Source organism: Eupeodes corollae, chromosome 2 (assembly GCF_945859685.1).
Source record: "Eupeodes corollae chromosome 2, idEupCoro1.1, whole genome shotgun sequence".
Taxonomy (NCBI): Eukaryota; Metazoa; Arthropoda; class Insecta; order Diptera; family Syrphidae; genus Eupeodes; species Eupeodes corollae.
In genome coordinates this window covers 114,054,573-114,080,654 of record NC_079148.1, presented here as the reverse complement: position 1 = coordinate 114,080,654, position 26,082 = coordinate 114,054,573, and the positions used below count along the sequence as shown (strand labels likewise).

General features: G+C 33.5%; 1 pseudogene; it reads right to left on the bottom strand.

Moving 5' to 3' along the window:
• Positions 1 to 24,514: 24,514 nt before the first annotated feature.
• LOC129946163 (uncharacterized) lies at positions 24,515 to 25,419 on the bottom strand (annotated as a pseudogene).
• Positions 25,420 to 26,082: the final 663 nt, after the last annotated feature.

Sequence of the window (26,082 nt, the reverse complement as noted above, 5' to 3'; positions counted from 1 at the left end):
TGCATGTTTTTTTTTTTTTTTTGGTGAGGGAGGGTATCAAACTGGGGTCGGAAATGGAGAAAGTGTTGGTATGGCTCAACCTAGTTACAGCAAGGTTCTAGCTGAAGTACTTGAAGTTTAAGAGGAGCTATTGTGTCCACAGTGGATAAAGCTTTTGAGGCAGTCCTTTTCTCTGTACTACTTGTACTCTGACGAGGGTAACCCCTTAGTGGTGTATTATTTACTAGATTCTGTTTCGTCATACAGGGCTTCAATTACTAATTTTCAGAGGTATGCTTCAACTACAAGTTCGTTTTCCGGAGGTTGAACATTTTCTCTGTTAACCTTTTCTCTTGTTTCCAGGCCAAAAGTTTTTGCTGTTACACCTTCTTTCAACACTTCATTTCAACCAAGTCGTAGACAGTCTGTTAATATTCGGATAAGTTTTTGTTCGCTGTTTGTCCCATCGCCACCAGTACCATTTCTGGCCTAAAATGTGTTGAGCATTAGCTCTAACATATTTTTTTTTGATCACTACACATCTTAAATAATAACACGCAATTTTTAATAATAAATTATTGAACTTTCGTTTAAAAACGTTTAAAAAAAATTACCTTTTTCCATTCTGACATGTTTTTAAACTCCCCACCAAATTTACCGGGAAGAAACTCGCGCCAAATACATTTTTTATTTCCCTTTCTTTGACATTTAGAATGCCTACTTTTTTCTCGGAGTTTTGTTTCCCACATTCGAAGTTATTATAAATAAGGGGAAAGAGAAAAGGGAACAAAATTCCCGAGAATTTTTCGTTAAAAATATTAGAGAAGAGAAAAGGGAAATATTTCGACTCGAATTCTCATTAAGAATTATGCAGAATCTACCATTATAAATGTTCCATCATGAGATCCTCAAGGAACCACTTTTCTTTAACCTATTCGTTTTTTTGTTTTATCCTAATAATTGGAAACAAAGAATCTTAAGTTATTTTCAATTCACATACGAATTAAAGCTTAAGCTGGCAAAAAATTATAAGTTAAAAACAAACTAGTTTTAAAGAGAAAGTTGTAAGCTTATGAATGAAATCCACCTGAGATCTACGATTAAAATATTGTGATATTGACAAAAAGTACGACATTTAAAATAATTTAGTACAAATTAGCGGAACAAGAATTAAGCTATTTTATTTAGCTTTGTAGGCAAAGTGTTTTGTAACTTTATTTATAAGTTCCTTCTCATTTATTTAATATTATCTTGAAAAAGCTCAGTAATAATGGTTATGATCCGTTTGTCTGTATTTCATTGGCCTTGATTTTTTTTATTTAAGTACATAATTTATGTGTTAAATTTCTGCGTTAAAATAAAATTACGTATTCTTTAACTTAGTGTTGCTAGAATGTCCATGTCCAAATTCTCCTCTATCTCTTTGTGGTTTATAGTTCATCTTTGTCTGTATGTGGACTATTTGGAACAAAAAGCTTGTGTTTTTTTTTAAACGAAGGACAAATTTATTTCCATCGCCACATCCTTCGCAACCGCTAGGTCTGAAGAGCAAAGATCCTTGACATAAATATCAGTGTGCTCCCGAAAAATCCCATATATTAAACCATCATTCCATTGTGGACCACAGACTATCGTATAAAGTCGAATAAACAAAACCAGTTATAGCCATCAGTAGCAGTGGAGACTATATATAACCTAGCTATGGATAGGTACTCATTGGTACTCAATGTAAAAGCTCCCACACCAGACACCAACCCAACCCACCCGAAGGACATTTTGTGAATCCTCATTGCAATCATAAAAGTATCCACAAAACATAATAAAAACTGAAGCAACAAACAAAACTGTCTGCGTCCGTCTCCGTTTCGTTCACTGTCGTCGTCGACGACGACGTCCTTTTTCACAGTTATATGAATGTAATTTTTTTTTTCTTTAGCAAGTTCGTAAATTTTTGGAGGGGGCGTTAAGGTTTGACGGCATCATCATCCCTTTCGCAACAGGAAATGTACTCGTATGTACATATTTCTGTGATATGATATGGGAAGGATTTATTATTCCTGTGTCTCCGTTTTTAGTACGACGAGTGTGTTTATGACATTGGAATTTAACTGTTTTTGTAAAGATTTGCTGTAAGTATCTGGAACGGGCAAAAAGGGAATCGTTCTACTTTAATTTTTTTTAAATTCCAATTGAAGATTATTATTGCAACACGACGAGCGAGGCACGGTATTGTATATGGATTTTAAGATAAAGTGATAGTCGTGGCATTTACACGTGACTCCATCTCCATCTTTTCCCCCACACACGTGGTCTCAACTCAACCACTCTGCCAGAACTCTCTTCTATCCCTCCAACCCCCACTCGAGAAAACAACCACCCTTCATTCAGGAAGTGAATAATTCATTTTGTTTATTTGACAAAATGTCACAAGCCATAAATAATACCCAAAAGGAGACTGATAATGACATCACAGATGTAACAGACATCGTTGTTGGTTATGGTTATATCGTATGTATGGGGACCTACGTATTTTCGTTCGTTTTTTGGTTGGTCTGTGGAAGCTTTGCTCTGAGCTCATGGGGCTTCATGAAAATAAAAATATACCAAATGACGGTAAAGGACACACACATTTCTTCACAAATTAAATGCAATGTGAAGGCTTTATAGCAGGGGGTAAAATTATGATCTGCTCTCTATGGGTCCCTGGCAAATATATATATATGTACGGTACGGCTCTTTTATTCTTCCTTTTCTTCGTTTTGTTAAATATGACTGCTTGCTTATTTTATACGAAAAACGGAAGTATCTCACTCAAAAAGATATGGAAGGTACATATTATGTATGTGAACTTGTTGGGGCCACTTTGCTTTGAGCATATTTACACATATATATCCTTGGATGTTAACTGTTGTAAGAACCCTTTTTTTTGCGCCTTAATCGATTCATTTTGTTTATGACATTTGATATGAGTGCGAAAGAAGACAACTTTAATTGGTGTGAATCGTAAAACATAAATGGGTGATAATTCTTATTTGGGTTAAACGCCTGAGCAGCAGCAGCGGTAAGGACTGTTTTGAAGTGCTTCTTATAAGTCATAAATTATGCTTATGGCTTATGAAAGGTTAAGTTTATAGGGTGCGAAAAAAAAATATTAAGAGAGTTTAGGGAAAATGTCCAAAATTTGTCATTTATCGTGTACTTCATGTGTGAGTTATGTCGATAAATGTTAATAAAATAAGGGTTGATACACGGAGAGAAAAATGGGCCTACACGTCAAAATCTAAAAGAAAACAAATAATTGTTTGTATAGAATTTTTTACTTAGTACTTTTCTGAAATCATATATTGTTTTGACACTTAAAACTATTTTTCGCTAAAAATCTTGACAGGAAATATCGAATACTTATTTCCGAATTTTGTAGCCTTAACATTGTTTTTCTGGAAAAGGTGTTTAGTCGAATAAAGCACCCTGCCTGCAGTATGTTAGTTTGTGCACTCTGTGATGTGCCTGTGATGGAATAGGACACACTTAGGCAAGTTTAATGGGCCATTGTGATACCACATGAATCTTGAGGCTTTTAATGAGCTCAATGAAATTAGATTGAGTCCTCACCAAACGAGAGAGGCTGATTATGTTAATGTGAATTAGATTGTTTAGATCGTTATAGAAGAATTCTCCTAGTTAATTCTTGCGTTTTTGAGCTAGCGTAGGGTTTCTACAGAGAAGGTAAAGAGCTGTTTCCTCCTCTTTCTCGTCCATACAGCTTCTGCAATAGTCTTCTGCCTAGCATCCTGCATTAGTGATTGGTATGCCAACATTTGCCAAACTTGGTAGAAAGGGTTGTACTGTACCGTTCCGGGCAAATTTGTCTGCCTTACAGTTACCTGGAATTCCTCTATGGCCCGGCACCCAGCAAAGATGAATATTGAACTGTTGTGACATCTCCATTAGATATGATGGACAGTTATAAAATTTGACAGAGTCCAGAGATTTGATAGCGGCCAGACTATTGGGTAAAATTAGATGGATATCAGATGTTGATATTACGTTTTCTTTAAGCCAAGAAATGACTTCTTTTATCGCAAAAAGATCCGCCTGAAACATGCTACAATGATTGGAAAGGCGGAATGAAGAAAGATCTGGAAGATATAGAAATTTGTAAGTTTCTGCCGAATTGCAGTTGGGGGATGGTGTAGTCTGTGCGCTTTGAAATTGATTCTAAATACCTTAGAATTACGAAGTGGCCAATGTTGTTGTAAATCCACTGCCACTAAGCTTTGAGACAAATTCCAGGTGGAGTAAAGTGTCCAGTGCCGCAGATTTGGTCGTCCGAAGCGATCCGCTTTTACATATGCAAGCCAAACCGTATATTAAAATCGGTCTGATTACCAGTGTGTATAGCCAATGCGTATTTCGAGGTTTTAAGCCCCAGGTACTTAGCCTAGTACGGTGTGTAACGCCGTTTGCACTGACTTACCTTTACAGGTAGCATGTTGAGACGACGACTGAAGTCTTGCATCAATACTTACACTTAAATGGATATCCATCAATCTTTCGAAGGTCTTAAGAAGGAATGATGATAGACTTATAGGTCATAGATCTTTATGATTGACTTGCGAGTATTTACCTGCTTTGGGTATAAAAACAAATTTAACTTCGCTCCATGCCGAAGGAATATGGACCAGATAAAAACAGCTGTTATAATTTGCCTCAAGGGTTGGTACAATAATATCCGATGCTCTACTAAGCTAATGCATTCACAAAAATGAAATTGGACCATTTTTACATCGTACAATAAAACTGAAAAGACCGTTCTGTCGAACCGTAAACGTTACCATGTCATGTTAACCAAATTTTCTTAACTTAAACTAAAGATACTGATTCGGAAGATTACTGCTTCAAAAGTTTCTAAATCGCGTTAACAACCATCTTGGCGATGTTAGCTTCCCACCTCGAAGTTGTGATTTGATATCTTCGGACTTATTTTTTTGGAAGGATGCAGGCAGGCCAATACTTCGTCCAGAACTTGTTTCCTCAAAATGGCCTCCTTATTCGTGATTTTCATATAATTCCAACTACTCTCTTATATTTACAAAAAGCATTTTAAAAAACTGGACTTTTATAAAAAAACTGTCGAACTATATTTGACAAACTGTGATACTTCCCCACTCTAATGGAATGTCTTGAGTTGCATATCCACAACTTAGTTTTGAAAACTAATAAGTTCTTAAGGAATTCACAAGACAGATGTTGATGACAATACCGCATTTACTAACATATGCATTTTAACGATGTCCAGAAATTAGGACAGTTCGATGACAAATTTCCAAGACCAACAGTATTAAGAGACAAGAAACCAGTTAAAAATATTATATAAATAACTTTTTCAATCTTTGAGCTAATTTTTTTGTCACTCTCGTCGTTTGTTTGTCAGCTCTTTAAGTTAACTTTATAGCTCTTGAAATTCCCGCCTCTGATGCATTTTCTCGTACCTATAAGCATATTGCTTTTGTGAATTCCAATGCCTTCCCCACCTACGTATATAATCATCCTATAGGACTTGCAAAATTTTCCACATCATTGCAACAGCCATGTACTTATTATCACCTCATCTACTCTACCTGAGCGAACTTAATAAAGAGGTGCCAGCTAAGCGGGGGCTCTATAGCTCTATACAACAAGTTGAACTTTGTTGGAAGTTTTTCACGCTATATTTTCTAGATATAGGTATATAAGAATTCAGCCGCATCCGACCTAAACCTTAATAGCTATAAACCTAGCTATTCTATAATGTCCTTGTCGTGTTGGTGTTGGTGGAAGTCCCTTCGCTACCATATCTTGTACCTTATAATTACTTCATGGTGTCGTTATAGGAGTGTTAAACGTTGAAGTAGCTGAACCAGAAGAAAAAGATTCACCCTGCCGAGAGAATGAAAGAGTCCCCATTTTCAAAAATGATGCTAATGCTGATGCAAAGGTATAATTCTATAGGTGAAGGTACCTGAAAGCCTGAAGTAGAAGCGCGAGTTTATTAGTAGCTATGTAGAAGGAGATGTGTGCTAGAAAGATTATATATTATTATTGTACTGCTAATTGAGTTGTCGTTAACGGATGTGCGCTTAAACAAAAGGATATAAACACCATCACAACCTGTTCCGCTGTGTGTCGAGTCGTCGTTGGTTTCATCGTCAGTGTCAGCGTCAGCGTCATCCTTCGTCCTGATGATAAAATGAAACTTTGCAGGTGAGTGATTGTGTGAGTTCTGCAAACGAAATAAAGTAGTAGAACGGGTGCTTTCCAGAGCAGCAAAAGACAAAGCAATATGCTGTTTGATAAAATATTTATAATATAATTGATATTAAATTGTAAATTAGTTGATTGGCAATGATGATGATGATGATAAAATACATAAAGCGAAAGAAATGGAGAGAGTGAGAAACATTCAGGAGGATGCAATGGTTGGATGAACAGACAAATGATTTAATTTCGCAGTTTCATATTTTTGTTCGTTGTTGTTTTTGAATGTATGTATATTGTATGTGTTTTTGAAATTGGGTATTATTCATCGTGTTTGGTAAAATTGTTAGGTAGGTTTATAAATGATGGCACAAAGGCGTGAGAATTCGTTAGAAACACTAATTGCCATGGTAATTTTGAATGAAAATCATAATTGCATTGCTCGTCTCGTTCATTCCACATCAAAGAGCGTATAATTTATTAAGAGAATGCAATGCGTGACTCGATTTGCTTTTAGAGAGGTTCAAAGTAAGCTATTTATATTGTATATGTAAAGACCACAGCCTTTGAATAAGATTCTTGGTAAGAATTATGATATTGAAGTCATGGGAATTTTGAGTCTTATATAAGCAGCTTAGGCTGGAATTTATAACTTTGTGGTCTTAAGCTAGAAATTCAAGAAAACACAAGAAAAATGTTTTTTTTTGTTGTCAATGGTAGCTGCAAGCTTTGCATTTGTATGAAAATAGTTTCTGAATTTTCAAACGTTTTAAGATTCGAGTTTAACAAAATGTATTTCTATTTGTGGGGTTCATAGAGAGCTATGAAAAGTAATTTATTAACTTTTTTTTCCTAACCTCTACAAGTAATTAATGAACTTCAATACACCAACTTAACGAAACTTTTTTAAAGTATGATTATAGTTCATGATATAACGCAATACATTTCTAATAAGAACAATTTTCCTAAACTCAAACAATAATAAATAAGCTTCTTTTCATCAACTTAACGAACATTTTTAACGACATCATGTGGTCTGCAGAACCACAAATACTATTATACATAAGTATGTATATTATGAGTAAGGAAATCACCAATCACCTCTTGTGCAATGAACATATAAGCGAATTCGCCAAAAGAGTCGATACATAAGATTTTAATCTTCTTCTTATGTGGCTTAAATCTACAAAACCCAGTAAAAAACCTGTAACTTACATAAGCCTCTTTGATAGTATTTAAAGAAGAGACTTTAAAATTATTGGTGTATTATCACCATCATTGATTTGTTTTAGGTCACTCGAACATCTTCGTACAGTTTCCCTCTTCACTATTTTTTACTGATATTTTAACAATTTTTTTAGCCATTTGCATTTACTTACTTGCTTATGGTGCAGCTACAGTTTTGTGTGAACTAGGGACTCATCCAAAAAATTTCTTCCTCTAGGTCGGTCCCTAGCTGTGTAGATGTCTCCAGTTTCGCGCTCCAAGGTGTGGTCACTTTCCACGTTGTGCTTTGGTTGTGGATTTGAAGACTTTCCGGACCGGAGCATTGGTTTCCATGCGCTCTACGTGACCCAGCCATCTTAGTCGTTGGGTTTTTACCCTTCTGGCGAAGGCTAGGTCTCTGAACAGCCCGTACTGCTATTCGTTGTATCTTCTACTCTACTTCCCTTCTATGCATACGGGAACGTAGATCATACGAAGAACTTTTCTCTCGAAACAACCAAAGGTGCTTTCATCCGCTTCTGCACCATTAGCAGGACGGGGATGTTGAAGTTCTTATATAGTGATACTTTGGTCCCTCAAGAGAGGGCTTTGCTACTCAATTGCGCTCTTAGCCCAAAGAAACAGTAGTTGGAAAGGGTTATTCTTCGTTTGATCTCAGCAATGGTGTTGTTTACTCTGTTTATAGCAGAGCCTAGGTAGACGAAGTCCTTGACTACATCAAAGTTACGTCTGTCGATGGTGACGTTTTGAGCGAAACATCGGTGTTGTAAGTCCTTTCTTGACGACAACATGTACTTTGTTTTGTCCTTGAATGACCGTTAAGCCCATTTTTGTCGCCTCTGCCTTAATACTCACAAAAGCCCCATTGACTTCACGATAAGTTCTTCCGACTATGTCAATGTCATCAGCATATGCTAGTAATTCGACAAGCTTTTGAAAGATAGTGCCTCTAGTATTGACGTGGGAGCTCTGCACTATTTAAAAAAAGTTAAAAAAAATACATGACAGCGCATCACCTTGTCTAAAACCTTTTTTGACATCGAAAGGTTCTGTTAAGTTGTTTCCAGCCTTTTTGGACCGTGAATTCTCCATGGTCGTCCTGCACAAACGGACGAGTTTGGAAGGGAAGCCAAAACTAGACATGTCTCTTTACGGCTCGTACCTGTATATTCTGTCATATGCGGCCTTTAAATCGATGAAAAGATGGTGGGTGTCGATTCAATGTTCAGGGTTTTTTCCAGGCTCTGCCGTAATGTGAATATTTGATGACTGTGGACTTTTTTGGTCTAAGACCACACTGATAAGGACCTATCAGGTTGTTGACGATGGGCTTTAGACGTTCAAATATTACGGCAGAGAAGATTTTATAGGCGATGTTAAGTAGACTGATTCCTCTATAGTTGGTGCAGTTAAGAGGGTCTCTTATTTTCAGGATCGGGCAAACAATACTGAGGTTCCATTCATCGGGCATGTTTTCTTCCGACCATATCTTACAGAAAAGTTGGTGCATGCTCCTAACCAGCTTATCCCCAGCTGCTTTAAAGAGCTTGACATTCAAGCCATCGGCTCCAGAGGCTTTAATAGACTTCAGCTTAGATATGGCAATCTTTACTTCGTCTAAGTCGGGAAGACGGGATTGTTTGCTTTCGTCGTCTAAGTTGAATGAATCATCCTGCCTGACAGCGGAATTCGGTCCGTCCTCTTCCATATCCTCAGTATTGACTGCGGTTCTAGTATGATGTTTCCACTTTGGTCTTTGCAGCCTTCGGTTCTAGGTTTATGTACCTGTGAATCTCGTTCCACCTGTTCATAAAACTTTCGAACTTCATTTCTGCTTTTGAAACTCTCAACATCTTTAACTTATGGCTTTTTATGCTTTCTCTTTTTCCTTCTTAGATGTTGGTGTTCCTCTCGTATCTTCTGCTAATAGAGCTCGTGAGCAGCCCTCGTCCTTCTAGCTAGTTGCATTTATCCCTTTTTTAAATTTAATCGTAATACTGACGCTTTAGTTCAATTAAATTAATTTTATTATTCCACTAACTTTACAATAATTAATAACAAAAAATTATCTATTCAAATTAAAAGAATAAATCAATGAAATACTACTGAAGTATAAACTTAACTTTTTATAGTTCGTGCTCATTGCTATTAGGAACCTGATTTTTATTTCTTGTCTAAACTCTTTGATGAAGGTTAATATCCTTTATCAAAATCAGCCTCTCGTTTTTATGAAGACTGGAATCTAATTTTCCACATTCTGAACAGGATTTTCTTATTGTTTTTCTTAGAAATGATTTCAGACGTGTGAGTTCCTTTGGGAACCACTTCAATGAAGACATCAGTTTCAGTTGATTTATCAATTATTTCTTATTAAAAAAAAAACAACAGAAAACAAAATTAAATAACTAAATAAAACAACTGTCCAGTTTTTAAATTTTGTTTTAAAATTTCCTTCACATCTTTTCAAGTTTTTTTTTGTTGCTCCCCTTTTTCTTTGTTGGTTTTGAATTGAAAGTTCAATTGACTATTCTGTCTGCAGAACCACAAATACTACACTTTTATGTACATAGATTCATCTACCCTTTTAGATGCGCTGACTGTATATTTTGCCATTGTCCAGGCAATTGTCAATTTTCTCTGCATTCACGTTTCATTGAATAATAATAAGGACAAACGAAGGAAAAACGATAAGGACAATGAAAATGTGTAGTCGATGATATAGAAACTAACAGAAACCTATAACCACATAGTCCAGTCGAGTCGAGTCGATTTCGATAGACATCCAATACCTATACTTATACTGGGTGTACTGTACATCTATTTTTCCAATCGAATTCGACAACAATTTTGTGTATGCCAAGGTTTCTCTAGGACGTCGACAGGACTTCAAATATCTATACCTAAGCTAGGTATAGACTCTGTTTAGATGAAGGTTGAGTATAGTCCTAAGTCTAGATGTTATATGGTTATGATAAAGGATATAGCTCTAAATGGATTTGCATAAGGAGAGAAAAAGACATTTCCTTAAGGAAATACAAGCATTTCTTGCCCAATTTTTCAATTGAGGTACAAACACATATTACACACATAAACATATAGGTTTCTATGTGTTGAACGACATAAAAATATAAAATCTTACTTAGGAAAATATTTTCTCTTTCCATACTTAGACTTACTCTGCAAATGTGGAAGAATTTATATTTGTCAATATTTCTTTTTCTATATCTTTCGCATGATTTCCGTCGTTCATACTTCTTCTCCATCGATTATTATCAGATTTGGGAGCAAAGTAAATTGATTTGTGGTGTTTTTTGTGATTTACTTTTATTTTTGTATTTCTTTTGGTTTAAAATGATTTAAAAAAAGAAAACCAGATTTCATTTCGAATTTATCGAACTTTTTATAATTTAAGGTTATTATTGTGATGATAATAAAAATAATATATTTTTCTTTCTTTTCTTTCAAGGTACGTTCTTCAAATCTTACGTCTAGATGAAAACAAAGAAAACGAACGAAAATGTAAGCCTTAATGAGTGTAAATTCTTAAAAACACATTTTACTAATTTCATTCATTCACTAATAACAAGGGTTATACTTTTTTCGGTTTCAAAAGAAAACATCGAAAACACATATACAATATTTTTGTAAACGATATTTATTTCTTATTATAAAATTTAAACATTGGCATTATTTGTGAAACACTACATAATTTAAATGACCACCTCGGGAATTGTTGCTAGTATAGATTCTTCTTTAGTAATTTTCGACCACTTTTTGACACATTTGTTAAATATCTCAGCCATAACTTGACGAAGAATGTTGGTTTTTGTGTGCTCAAGAGTTAGAGGTTTATCTAAATAAACACATTCTTTTGCGTTGTTCCACAAAGACAAGTCCAGCGGTGTCAAATCGAATGATCTTAGTGGCCAGTTGATATCGCCATAACGATAACTTATGCGGCTAGGAAAAGTCTGTTGCAATAAAGCCATATTTGCTCGAGTTGTGTGACATGTGGCACCCACTTGTTCTCCAAGTCGTAGTCTCCAATAGCAGATAAAAAAAAAGTTGGTTATCATATGCCCATTACACTCCGAATTGACGGTGACAGTGGTTTTTGAAAAAGCAAGGTCCAATCTCATCTCCGGACCAAAGAGCACACCAACCAGGGAGTTTTTGTGGATGTAATGTCCTCTCTTCAAGTACTTGAGGATTCTCAGATTTCAGGAGATCCTACTCGAGAAAGTGTCACATACAATTGCCCGTGGGAAAAGCACTCTTTTATTAAGTCGATACCAACTATGGAAAAAATTTATCCCTGGGACAACCAATATTTGAATTTGGATATTAGAGTTGCACCTATTTATGTCTACCCGTGCGTAGCCGATATGGGCCGCTAGTTTTATTGTATTAATGAAACTGTAATTTAGTAGTTGAAAAGAAATATTCAGAATTATATAGAGCACATGAAATTAAATAAAATAATCCAGAATAAGCGATGTTGCGTTATAGATCGATCAAAATATCACATTGAACCAGGAGTTGTTTAAAAAGAAATTTCGGATCCCAACGTGTTGAGAAATTCACGATAGATGGCCCGACAGTTTTCTATAAAAAATCTGATTTAAGGAGCCATTTGTTCGAGACTTATAATAAACATAAACATTGACAATCAGTTTATTGTTATAAACTATCCTATATCTCAAGTAAGACTAAATTACACATAAAATACCAACTTTCATCGAAATCGGTTGACTTGGCGAAGAGTTCACTGGGAACATACATATGACACTGGATTTTTATATATTAAGATGGTGTTTATAAAATTATTTATAAAAATATGTTTAATCTTTATTCAATTCTACATGCTGCGAAGAATTTAGAATTAAAGTTAATTATTTTAAAAATGAACTACAAAGATTTATCACAATTTTAGTTGAAATAAAATTAACCTAATCTTTTCCAAGAATAGGATTTTTCAATAAGACAATTGTGACTTATTAATGTTCAAACATTTTGAAGTGAATTTCAATGTTTTTTCAAGAGTCTATTGATCCATTTTTAGTAAAACCGTAGCTTTCACTTACCAAATGGCAAAATATAACTTTTTAAAAATGACAGTAGTCCAAATAACGCGCTTTTCAGAATGAAACCTCTTATTAAAATTCTTTATAATGTTGAATTTAAAATAACTTTCCATTGAATTGAAACTTTTATTCATATTAAAGGATTTTAAAAATAATGACAACAAAAAACACCCTTAAAGTTTTTTCTTTTTTCTTCTGGCTATAAATATATTTGTATCAATTTGTATGACCCCTCCTTGGTAAGGTTCCGGTCCAAAACTATGGAGTTTTGTTTGTTTTAAAAACTGATATTAAAAATTTCAATACAAAATGTAAACAAAAAACAATGTTTGCGTAGATTTCTGAAACTAAAACATGATTTATTTCTGCGTTGTAACATAGCTTTGAAGTTAGGAGGGAACTTTATTTTGTTGACTATAGTTCCAGAAGTATATTTTTTTTTGGAGAATTAAGCCTGTATTCTCTGTGTTGTAATTAAAAATGTTTAATTTATGAAAAAGTTATCACATTCAAGTATATTTTTATTACTGTAATATAATTTACAGAAACCTAAAATAAAAACAACTGTCTGTCTTCAATTTCTGTTTCCTATGGAAAAATTTTAAGTTTTAGAATATAGTTTTTAGTGGTCAGAAACTCAAAACAACTCCTTATTTAAATTTTCTTTAACATACTGAACGTAATCTTTATTTTTGAATCCAAAATGTATAGTTTATATATTTTTAGTATTAATTTCAAATATGAATTTAAAAGCAAATATTTACTATTTTTGAAACTATTTTAAATAACATAAGACGATTTGGTGTGTGTTTCAAAAACATTTCACTATTTGATTTTTATTTAACTCAGTATTTTAAAGCCTAAGATCCAAAAATAATTAGTTCAGCTATTATTCAAAAAATGAATATTTATTGAGAACAACTAGAAAATAGAAGAAAACACATTAATTTTTTTAAAAAGTCTATTAATTATTTAAAAAAAAATAACCATTGTGCCTATTATTTTAGACAACTAAGAACAAAGTTCAGTTGTAATCCGGCAACCGGTATTACCGAAAACAACTAATTGACTGTCACAAGTCAACTAGTAGTCAACTAAAAAATGGTTGACTTTTTAAGTGTGTTCGGGGTATTAAGTAATCCAGTTGAGTTGTACGTTTACTAAAATTAATTCATTATGTTGTTTTTGATTTCTCTAGCTCCTGATTCAGCTACTGCATGCACAACATTATTGACATCATTATCATTTGAATCGATCGCGTCATCATTTTGAATTTTACCGACATACAATACTTTAAAATGTTGACTTATGTTATGTAAGGCACAACTTATCGAAATGGTATCGAAATAGAACCATTAGATGTTTCTCTAAAGGATATCCAGCATCTCACAAAATAAAATTGTTCTCATCCAATTCATTGAACATTTTGTTATATTCTTAACCTTTTCTATTTAAATAGAGATGTTGAAAATTTTTTTTAGTGCTATGATTTAAACATGAGTTTCATCGATGCATCCTATTACTCCAAGAAATTAGATTTTCTAAGTAAATATGAATCTTCGATAAATTCATCTCATCATTTGTCTTCTGAGCCTTAATCCATTGTGGACAGATACGTTCTTCTACTACGTCTAGCACTTTGTTTAATACTACCGAAACTGTTGGCAGACCAATGCCTAAATTAAAATCATTACCACTTTTGTAATTTCCTTCTGCCATGAAACGTAGGGCAGTGCAGACCTTGGGAATTGATGGGATTGCGGAGGAACGCTGTGGTTGTTTCAAATAATCTTTGATTTCCTTTAGTTATATAAACAAATGCGTCTTTTTTGAGTCTATTAACTTTTAAGTCTGCAACAAAACGAAGACATTAAATGAACACTTTTCATAAAAGCATTTGTTTACAAATAATACTTTTTGTTTGGAAGTTCCAATAGATTAGAGTGATCTCGAATATTTTTTCTTATCAGCGCAACATTTAGGAGATTTTCTTCTTCCGAATTTACAAAAAAAAAATCAATAGAACTCTCATTTTCGTATTGATTTGTCTTTTTTATAAAATTTTAAAATAACTACGCATTTTACTTTACACAGCTGATGTTGACAAAAAAAATCACAAGTAGGCAATGTATTTGGTCTACTTAACTGAAACAAGTTGTCTCCCATAATAAGATTTTTTTTTTGTAGTTGGCTTTAAATTGAGTCGTCTTGAATACAACTTATTTAAGTTGACCCTTATATCTCCAGAAACTTTAGGGTGCAAGAAAATTTAATTTCTTAAATAAGTAAGAATTTGCAAAACAAATAAATGTCATTTTCTATTCGAGAACATTTTAAAACACAGTTGTCAAAAACAACGAATCGGTAGTTCAGTCAACTGGCCCCAAACGCACTGTAAGGGTAAGAGCCGCTGTTCGACAAAGTCCAACGCGCTCGGTGCACAAACAAGCTCAGGCTTTACAAATTACTCTTTCATTTGTTTGACCATAGTGTTAAACTTCCATCCTTATAAGTTGCCAATTCTTCAATAGTTAAAAAAACCTGTGATAATCACTAATTTTCAGAATTTGCATTGGAAAGGCTCTCGTTATTTGAAGTGAATGACCATACACTGTTAATTTTGAGTGATGAAGCACATTTTTACCTCGACGGTTTTGTAAATAAGCAACATTTCTGAAAAAAACCCTTAAAGCCTCCACCAACGGCCGTTTCAAAAAATAAATTAATCATTGGTCCTTACTTTCTTCAGGCACAAGGAGCAATAATGACCCACAATAGAGTGAGCTATTGACATGCTAAATAACTTTCTAAAATCATTTGGTACAGAATCTAAAAACGAAATTTTTTAAAGAAGAAAATATGAGAAACAATGTCAATTTTATCAGAAGAAGTCTACTGAAAGAACACTTTAAAAAGTAAAAATTAAAATTATTCAAAAATATTTCCAATAAAAACTTTATTTTTATCAATTTTAAGGAAAATAAAAAAGAATAATTATCCCTTAGGCGCCAGTTTAGCTCTCATTGAAATCGATCCGGAAATGTTTGAACCGATATTTGACGGTGTGTACCTTTGATTAGAAATTAAAATTTTATACTGATCGATGAGAAATCACAAAAAGTTTATTTTTGTTGAAAATATTACTCATTTAATCTTCTTTAAAAATGTATTTTTCTATTTTCCGGACGGAAGTTTATTTTCCTGAACAGCTGATACTTTTATATTCAAAAGTGCAACGAATCGTTCCACTGATTTGTGTTCCAATTTCACACAATTCCAAAAGCAGATTTCTCTCAGTAAACATTTTTCGGTGGCTTTCAATCAGGAAATTATTTTCAATGACAGAAGTTTTTAATAAAAGCTATAAGCAACCTGCTAAAAAAAATTCCAATGTTTGCTTTTAATGATGAAAACCAATGATTGCTATAACCAATATAAGAGTGGAACTAAAATTTTTGCAGAATCACGATTTTACAATTATTTAAAAAATTATGGTCTGTAGTGAATTCTATAGAAGCTCTAAATGTGTTTACATCTATTCGTATAAATATTTTTACTGTATTTATTTAAAAATAGGCCATGCTCCCTCAAAAACTTCACTCAGACCTTGTCCTTATTCTGTTAATTTCACTTTGATGCATATTGGATGATATGATAATGGAACGACTGTTGAATATTTTTTTCTTTTCAGCATTTTTCAAAAGTTTTTGTGTGGACTAATTTGTATTTGTTTTTGCTTTTGCATTCATATATTCTTCTTCTTATTTTTAGCTCTCATCGATTTGACTTCTTCTTCTTCTTTTCCAAACTGATAGAATGAATATTTTATTAGAGCCTATATAAGATGTCTGATTTTATTTTTCTTCAAAATTTAGGAAACCTCTAATTTACATTTTTAATTTGCATAGTATTATTAAAACTTCCCTCATCCATCAGCCAGGTGCTTTTATAATATTCTTTTCTATTCATTGCACGTTGACAAATAATTCAATCTATCCAAAGAAAATAAAACCGACAGAAAGGAAGTTCATTAGAAAGATAACATATAACAGCTTCATCTAGGTACCCCAGTATATTAAGAAACACATTTTCTTTTCCTTTTAATAAACGCAGAAAACCCCCAAGAACTTTCCAAAGTTTTCCTATACAACAAAAAATATATATATATACAAATTCAAAAAAAGGAAACCACTAAAAGTGCACCAACTATATAGGACAAGAAAAATAAAGAAAATAAAAACAGAAAGAAAAATATAAATATGAAAGAGAAAATACGAGGAAAAAATAAACTTTTGAATTTTATTTTATTTTCTATGAAATTTATTCAATCACTTCTTCGTCAAAAAAAAATGAGAAGAAAAAGAAGAACGAAAAGAAAGTTTGTTTCTATATTCTAAGAAAAACATCAACAAGAAAATTCTTATAACATTTCTTTTTCATCATATTTCTATTTTACCCCTCACTAAGTCTTAAAAGTGTTTTCTTTTATTTTTGTTTTCCTTCCGTGAGTCATCTCTTCCTTAAAGTCGTCAATTTAATTTTATATATTATACGATTTTTGTTGTATCTTAAAATGAACAAATTTTATCTTCAATCAGAAAAAAAGCCAAACGGAACTAGTTTTGATGACACTTCGTTATCCTGCAATTGAACTTCTAACCAAAATAAAAATTAAAAAAAGGAAATTTCAAAATAAAAAAGAAATAAACTTTCAACCACTTTCCGAAAACCAAATACCAGAATTGCCCCCTGGACTTGTTCTTCTTCTGCTGCTGCTGCAGCTTCTGGTTCATCGTTCGTCGTGTCTGTGGAATTGGCCAACCACAAGGTATTTCATTTAGACGTTAGAGCAGAGGAGAGCACGAGTAGTAGAGTGTTGTAGAACTTTTTGGAATAACCAAAATACATACTGAGATACTTTTGCGAATTCTCTACATTTTGAAGAGCATTTTTGGGGATAGAGGGAGAGTTATAGGATGACCTGGCTTGGCCTATCCTAGCCTAGCCTAGCTTAGCCTGACCCTAGTTTCCTGTGTGTCATTTAAGGTGGGAAAGTTTTCGTTTTTGGATATTTAACTGTTCTAGAGCTTGGGTTTTGTATTGAAGACCAAGACCACATAACCGAAACCAAAGCAGTAACCATAAACACAGGTAAGAACACAGGACACACTCTGTCTGATGTGGAAGGACACACAACGATGGCTATGACTACCTTGACGACACGATACATCGATATAATGTTGGTACAAACTTTTTGGTATATCCTACTTGTGCCTTTCGTATATTTTTGTATTGTTGTTGTTGTTTTAGTCGAGTCGAATGCGGAACATACAAAGGTATATCCACAGGAAAGTTTATTTAGGCCAGGTAATAGGTTAGGAAAAAGCTATATATATATATATAGATACATCGAGAGAAAGGCCCAAACTCAGAAAATGAATTTCCAGCTAAAACAGGAAACCGAATACAATGTCTGAACAATGAAAGGTAATGCCCTGGTTAACTGGTTCAATTGTCCAGTCAGGATTTCCGAAACCAGGACAAGAAGAAATAACTTTTAATGGGTTTCCAAACGCCAACAGGGCTTTAAGGCTTCACATACTTATATATCTATGTTAGTCTATATGGTATGTATATATAGAAAGATGCTTGCTGCCACTGCCATCATCCAGTCTTACAATATCGTCCTTGTACAATTGTACGTTCAGTTCAATTCAGTTCATATATCCATTGTGTAAGTTAGTAAGCGAATACGAAAAGGACTAAAAAAAACGATGGGATTTTGCTTGAATTCGCCATCACATCCTCATTCAGGACATATTTTCTTTTTTTCGTTTATTTTTCCCTTCACCCTTTATGTGTCAAACCATGTCTAGAGTCTGAGAGTGTCGAAGCGAGATTTCAAACAAAAATGTCACTTGGTAGTAAATGAACGCATGAACATTCTCTCTCTCGTATTTCTCAACACTTGGTATCGTTTGGTTCGTGTATGGTGACAAGTCTGCGGTGGTCCTAAAGTCCTGATGGTCGAGGTCCTTTTGCCTTGCGGTTACCTCTTACTCTATGCTTCGATTTGCTTTGTGTCACTTATTTCTCTGTCACGACAAGGATAAGTTATTTGATTGATTTTGAAGATTATGACGGATTTGAAGTGCGATTAGTGTCGGAAATTGAGTATTTTCAACGTCAAGATAAGCGAGTGTATTGACTATTGACAGTACGTACAGATTATTGTTATCATTATAACGATGAAAGGATTTCTTTTGAAGTCTGTCAATAATGCGATTGGAATGTTTTTAGTTTCTTTTTGCTGTTGTTGGTGTTGTTGGTTTTGTTAATGGTTGAACAGAATTGATTTGGAGACAGTTAGAAGCTTGAAAATAATTGTTAGATGAATGGGATATGATAATGGTATATTTAAATTTGTATTTATCTTTAATGTAGACAATCAGAAAAAGATTATTATTTGACGATATTTTAGACGTATTTTAGCTTTAGGCATATAGTTCATATAATTTGCATGAATATTAATCAGGATCAGATTCAAGGTTCACAAGTAACACTTAAAATTTCTTGTATATTTGAATTGATTTACCCATTTGGGAAACATAGCTGCTCTGATATATTGACAGCTGTCAAATAATGAATCTTAAGCATATTTTATTCAATTTGAACTTAAAAGTTTTACATTAGGTTTGAATCTTTTAACATAAGCAAATTGTTTATCGTATTTTCAAAATCAATCGTTCAAAATCTAACTGGTATAATATTAAACGTTATCATTTTTGAGGTTTTGAGTGCCTTAATAAACGGTGATTTTTTAAGAGCTTGAGAACTTTTAAAAAAAAAACGCATAAAACGCATAAAAATCTCATCGATTCTTTATTTGAAACGTTAGATTGGTCCATGACATTTACTTTTTAAAGATAATTTCATTTAAATATTGACCGCGGCTGCGTCTTAAGTGGTCCATTCGGAAAGTCCAATTTTGGTAACTTTTTCGAGCATTTCGGCCGGAATAGCCCGAATTTCTTCAGCATAGTTGCTGGCTTATTTGTGTAGACTTTAGACTTGACGTAGCTCCACAAAAAATAGTCTAAAGGCGTCAAATCGCATGATCTTGGTGGCCAACTTACCGGTCCATTCCTTGAGATGAATTGTTCTCCGAAGTTTTCGCTCAAAATGGCCATAGAATCGCAAGCTGTGTGGCATGTAGCGCCATCTTGTTGAAACCACATGTCAACCAAGTTTAGTTCTTCCATATTTGGCAACAAAAAGTTTGTTAGCATTGAACGATAGCGATCGCCATTCACCGTTACGTTGCGTCCAACAGCATCTTTGAAAAAATACGGTCCAATGATTCCACCAGCGTACAAACCACACCAAACAGTGCATTTTTCGGGATGCATGGGCAGTTCTTAAACGGCTTCTGGTTGCTCTTCACTCCAAATGCGGCAATTTTGCTTATTTACGTAGCCATTCAACCAGAAATGAGCCTCATCTGAACAAAATTTGTCGATAAAAAAGCGGATTTTCTGCCAACTTTTCTAGGGCCCATTCACTGAAAATTCGACGTTGTGGCAGATCGTTCGGCTTCAGTTCTTGCACGAGCTGTATTTTATACAGTTTTACACCAAGATCTTTGCGTAAAATCTTCCATGTGGTCGAATAACACAAACCCAATTGCTGCGAACGGCGACGAATCGACATTTCACGGTCTTCAGCAACACTCTCAGAAACAGACGCAATATTCTCTTCTGTACGCACTGTACGCATTCGTGTGGTTGGTTTAATGTCCAATAAAGTAAACTGAGTGCGAAACTTGGTCACAATCGCATTAATTGTTTGCTCACTTGGTCGATTATGTAGACCATAAATCGGACGTAAAGGGCGAAACACATTTCGAACCGAACACTGATTTTGGTAATAAAATTCAATGATTTGCAAGCGTTGCTCGTTAGTAAGTCTATTCATGATGAAATGTCAAAGCATACTGAGCATCTTTCTCTTTGACACCATGTCTGAAATCCCGCGTGATCTGTCAAATACTAATGCATGAAAATCCTAACCTCAAAAAAATCACCCTTTATTAAGGAATTGAATCAAAGAATATCATTTTACACCAATAGAAATGATTTTCAAGTCCTTTTCTTTTGTAAAGTACACAGAAAATTTATTGACTTATTTGAAGATAAAATGGATCTTTTTGTATGCCTCCAAAGAAATAAGTTAAAAATAAAATACTTTCTTGTGGTTTTTAAAAACTTTTTTTACGGAATTGTATACACGACTTTTGGAGCCCAAAATGTATTAACAACATTCTATTTGTTTGAAACAGAGCAAACAATCTAAAAAAAAAATTGCTTATGCTCAGAATTTAATGTTTATTATGTACACTAAAAAAAAGTTCACTATGGCGTATGCGCAAGTTTATATCGTATGCAAATAAAGTTAAATCCATGTCTTCAAGGATCACAACTGTACAAATGTGTGAAAAAGTGTGAAGCAAAATTCATTGACATTTCAAAACCTCAACTTTCGTTCCGCTGGTTTCACCCAATCGAATGGTAGTTTTTCTTTATTTACTTCCCATAGGAAGTTATTGTAATGGGTCCGATTTGTCAAATTGAAAATTTTGACATTTCTCGACGTTTCAAGGTCCCTAGAGTCGAAATAAAAGATTTTTAGAAAGATGTGTCCGTGCGTCCGTACGTTCGCGACGTTTTTTTCGTCGGCCATAGCTCAAGGACCAGAATCGATTTCAAATAAATTTTGTTATACAGATAACAAGAAAGCAGATAAGAAAAGCAGAAAGATGCAGAAACGGCTCTCAAAAAAATTGCGTGGGTGGTTTTTTTACTATAGCAGTTTGAAAAATGGTGAACATTTTGGTTAACTCTAAATATCTTACGAACAAAAACGAAAAGAGACTTTAACTAAATTTTTTATAATATATTGTAACGTGATATCAAAGAAGTATATCTTTTGAAAACAATCCATTTAACGGTTTTTTGTTACAAATCAAAAACACTGAAAAAATGTGTCACCTCCAAAATTTTTAGACTAAAATATGATTTCATCTCCAAAACCATTTTGTGCAACGAAGACTAATGTTTTTGATATCTGATAAAATTATGAGAAAAATCGAATTGACAGTTTTCTTTATTAAAAATAAAAATCTAAAAAAAAATTACTCAAAGTTGATAAAAATTGAATATCGACTCAAATATCTTTTCAAAACTTTGTGATATTCGCTTAAATTTGCTTTTATCTTTCAAAAAATGTTGTTGTTAACATTCAGTAAAATTTTGAATTAAATCGAATTTACAGTATTTTTACAAAAAATTAAAAACCGAAAAAAATTAACAAAAGTTGATTTTCGACTCAAATATCTTTTCAAAAATTTTAGATATTGGCTTTAAACTACTTTTTCCTTTCAAAAAATATTGTTGTTAACATTCAGTAAAATTTAAAAAAAAAAACGAATTGACAGTTTTTGTACACAAAATTAAAAACATAAACAAAATTTAACAAACGTTTATAAAAATTGATTTAAGTCTCAAATATCTTCGCAAAGTTTTGAAATATTGGCTTCAATCTAATTTTATCTTATAAGAAATATTGTTTTCAATATTCGGTAAAATTTAAAAAAATAAACGAAGTGACAGTTTTTTTACAAAAAATAAAACTCTAAAAGAAAACAATACTAAAACTTGGTAAAAATTTACTTTTGACTCAAATAACTTTTCAAAAATTAAAAATATTGGCTTCGAACTTATTTTATTTGACAGAAAATATTGTTTTCGATATTTAGTAATTTTTATATAAAAATAAAATCTACAAAAAATAGTACGCAATTTTGTAAAAAATTATGCGAGTACATATAGACAAACTTTTAAGCAAGACAAATCGACAGACGGGATGGGAAGTTATCAGTGTGGGTCGCATCCCAGCCTCTTTTTTTGTTTATAATCAGCCCCCACTCAAGGGGATATTTCTACCCTTATTATGTAAATTCACAGAGTGAGCACTAGAAAAGGAAGAGGGGGTTTTAAGGGAGGTATCGTGGATAAACTTTAAGTTGCCAGGCAAGGATTGAACCCAAGACTTCTAGCATGACAGTTCTACGCACTAACTTTCACGCCAAGTGCATTTTAAAAACATTCGTAAATTTAGAACAAGTTGTCAAAAGCTTTGTAACTATTCAATTTCTGTTGATAGTGTTTTGCATTTTATTGGAGTAAACATATAATAATGATACTAATTTAATTTTTGACGATAAATGGCTTTTTTAAAACCAATTTAACCTCAATAACTCATATTTTATTGTTTATTTGAAATTGCAGTCATTTAAAATGATGAAGAAAATGTTTTTAAATATTAAATCATAAAATTGTTATTGTCATAATTTTAAAAGTATTAACATTCAATACTTTAACAAGGGTATAAAATATATACAAAAAATATAAACATTTTAAAAAAGTTCGATTATTTCAACAAAATAAAAAAAAACAACAATATGTCACAGTAAACATTTTAAATTTAATTCTATTTTTCAAGCACATATGAACAAAAACAACAGAAGCAAAAGATATGCGACAAGTTTATATGTGAAATATAAAAATCGAATTACTTACACAATAAACATCGCCCTTTTTTTAACCATCAACAGAAAACCAGTAAAAGCACAAACATATGTTGACTTGAAACAAAAAACAAAAACAGAATAAAACAAAAGGATAAACATGTAAAGAACACAACAACCAACAATAAAGTTGAAAATCAATAAAACGAAATTAAATTTTTCAATTTTCAATACAAATGCAGAATTGAGTAATAAGCTTTTTCTTTTACAATTTTTTGTTTTCTTATTTTTCAAAACAAAAAAATAAAACATTTTCAACACATCAACCAAACAAAAAGAATCTTTTAAAGAAAATAAAATAAAACAAAAGTAAAAGGATATTCTTCTTTTTGTTTAAGAAGAAATAAAATTAAGGCGACGACGTCAACAAGAAGAAAGAGATAGCCTCTAGGGTAAAATAAAAAAAAAACATCTTTCGAACATAGATCTTTTTATTCGACATAAGCACCAGGACTTGGTGTTAGTTTTGAAGCTTTTACTTCAATATACCAAGTAGAACAGAAAAGATACCTAACTATTAACCTACCTATAAAACAACCCCAACCCTTAAAGGCATATATCAAAATGTGCATTGTAGAACAACATCGCAGTGTGAGGAGCAGACGGCTTAGACTTAAGGGGGAGACAATTTTAATACACCCAAGGACTCTCATCGTTCCTCCTCCTTCTGCTGCTGCTCCTGCTGCTGTGCTACTTCTGCTATGGTGTACTATTATAATCTAATGCTCTTGTAGACAAGAACTTTGACGCTCTCTTTCCGCCTTCGCAAAGTCTCGTAGCCATCGCCGTTGTCGGTCGCGTCGTTTTCGTCTTCGTCTTCGTTGCCGTCGAGAAAAACCTGCACCAGCGATTTACAACATCCTCGTTTATATACCGTGCCAGAGTTGTTTGTTTCCTGTCTTCGGAGTTTCTAAGTGCTTTTTGATACGATTTTACGTAGGTTTTCTTTTTTTTTGGCTGTAGGTAAATATACGATAAAAGGGATGGATTTTAGAAGTTGAACACGACTTGGGCGGCCCAAAGCTATATCAAAAGACCTACCGAGATGTACATTGATTTTGAAGTTAAAATTTGATACAAATCAAGAAAATCTCGGATTTTTTGACACGGCCAACGTCATTGAAGGACTTTTCTGAATGTATACAGGTTTTATTCGTAGATTAATTTTTTAAGTCCAATCTGGCAAATAAAATGTTAATAAATAACCTTGAAAGCTTCTCGTTCTAAGCTATATTAAAACTCAATACTTCCCTGTGTGGTTTAAAAATGGGGCAGCACTTTTGTGGTTAGCAGATCCTACACCCACCACAACCAGCACCGCAACTATGAAGGCGGATTTAACCCTAGACCCGTGTACTATAAAATTTCTACTTATCGTGCACTTGGGGACTGTGTGCCCAAGTGTAATTTTCATACAAAATGTGAGACAGTTGTGCTGAAAAGCCGATTTTAATTTAAAAAAAAACTAATTAATTGATAGTTTATTGAAAAATGAATTGAAATATATAATACAAATGGAATGAATAAGCATGATAATTAATATTTTACAAGTTGTTTTGATAAATTTAATTGATAAATGTGATAAACATATGTTACAAATGAACAGAATAATGAATAAGAATAATAATAATGTGTGTAATTGAAATGTGTATAATTAAGTTGGACTGTGTGTTCTTCGCCGTTTTTCTGATTGTCCCGCAGAGGTCGAAGGTAGAAAAGTGCCACCATCTTCATCTTCGTCACCATGGCCATCTTTAGCCACATAGCATTTTTCGCACACTCTTACATAGTGCTTTGTGCATGTAGCTGTATAGCATAAATCGCAAACTGCTGTAGTCTTGTTATCTTTTTTATAACTTTACAAACTTCGCAGCGTTGTTTTAGAGTATTTGGTCTGGATGTGGGTAACATAGTTACTGTTTGAATCTCGTAACCTATGAGTTTCATGGCTGTCTTCACTTTTGTTTGAAGCGTTGTTTTGGCGATTCGATTTTGTAAATGCTTGTCCGCAAGCTCTAAGGCTAGTTCTTTCAAAAACCTTTTTCTCTTATCGGATCTTTTCTTGCTTACATACCATGTGGGTTGACAAATGTCAAACAACCTGTAAGCAGCAACACCAGCACAGTCCAACAGATTATAGAATACCGTTACCGGCCAACGGTTAGTTTTTCGCTTACAGGTGTATACGGTCACCATTCGGTCCAAAGTATCAACCCCGCCCTTTGTTGAGTTGTAATCTATGATGACTTCTGGTTTTTGTGTTGCTTCATCTATTTTGTCCTCATGATGAGTTGTAGAAAGCATAAGTACATTTTTTTTTGGGTTGCTTGCATAACTACATAATTGAATGCACTGAGAGTAACAAAAAATTGAAGAAAATTTGTCCCTGGTCCTTTTTTGAAATCCTTATCGGCTGGTGTAAAGACCTTAGGTAGTTGCTGCTTATTGCTTTTTATTGTGCCGACTGTTGTTGTTTTTCTTGTCATCAAGTTCAAGGCTAATGGTACAGAGGTGAAATAATTATCCGTCGTTATGTTATAACCCTTGTCCAGATACTTTTTCGCTAGTCGCATCACGAGTTGATGAGATATTCCCTCAGATCGATTTTCACCGGGTTGTTGGCCAACATATATTTCTCCTTGGAGAGGGTAGTTGGTTTTAGCATCCACAATCCAAAATATTTTTACTCCATATTTCCCAGGCTTATTGGGCATGTACATTTTGAATGGGCATCTTCCCCTTGTGCCAACGAGTTGTTCATCGATGGTAAGCTCTTTCGAAGGTTGATAACAACTAATGAGGTTACTTTGAAACAAATTCCACACATGCCTAAACGCAGCTAGCTTATCACTTTGGAGTCGAAAAGTTCGGGATCTTCCGTCATCGAATCGAATGAATCTGCTTATTTGC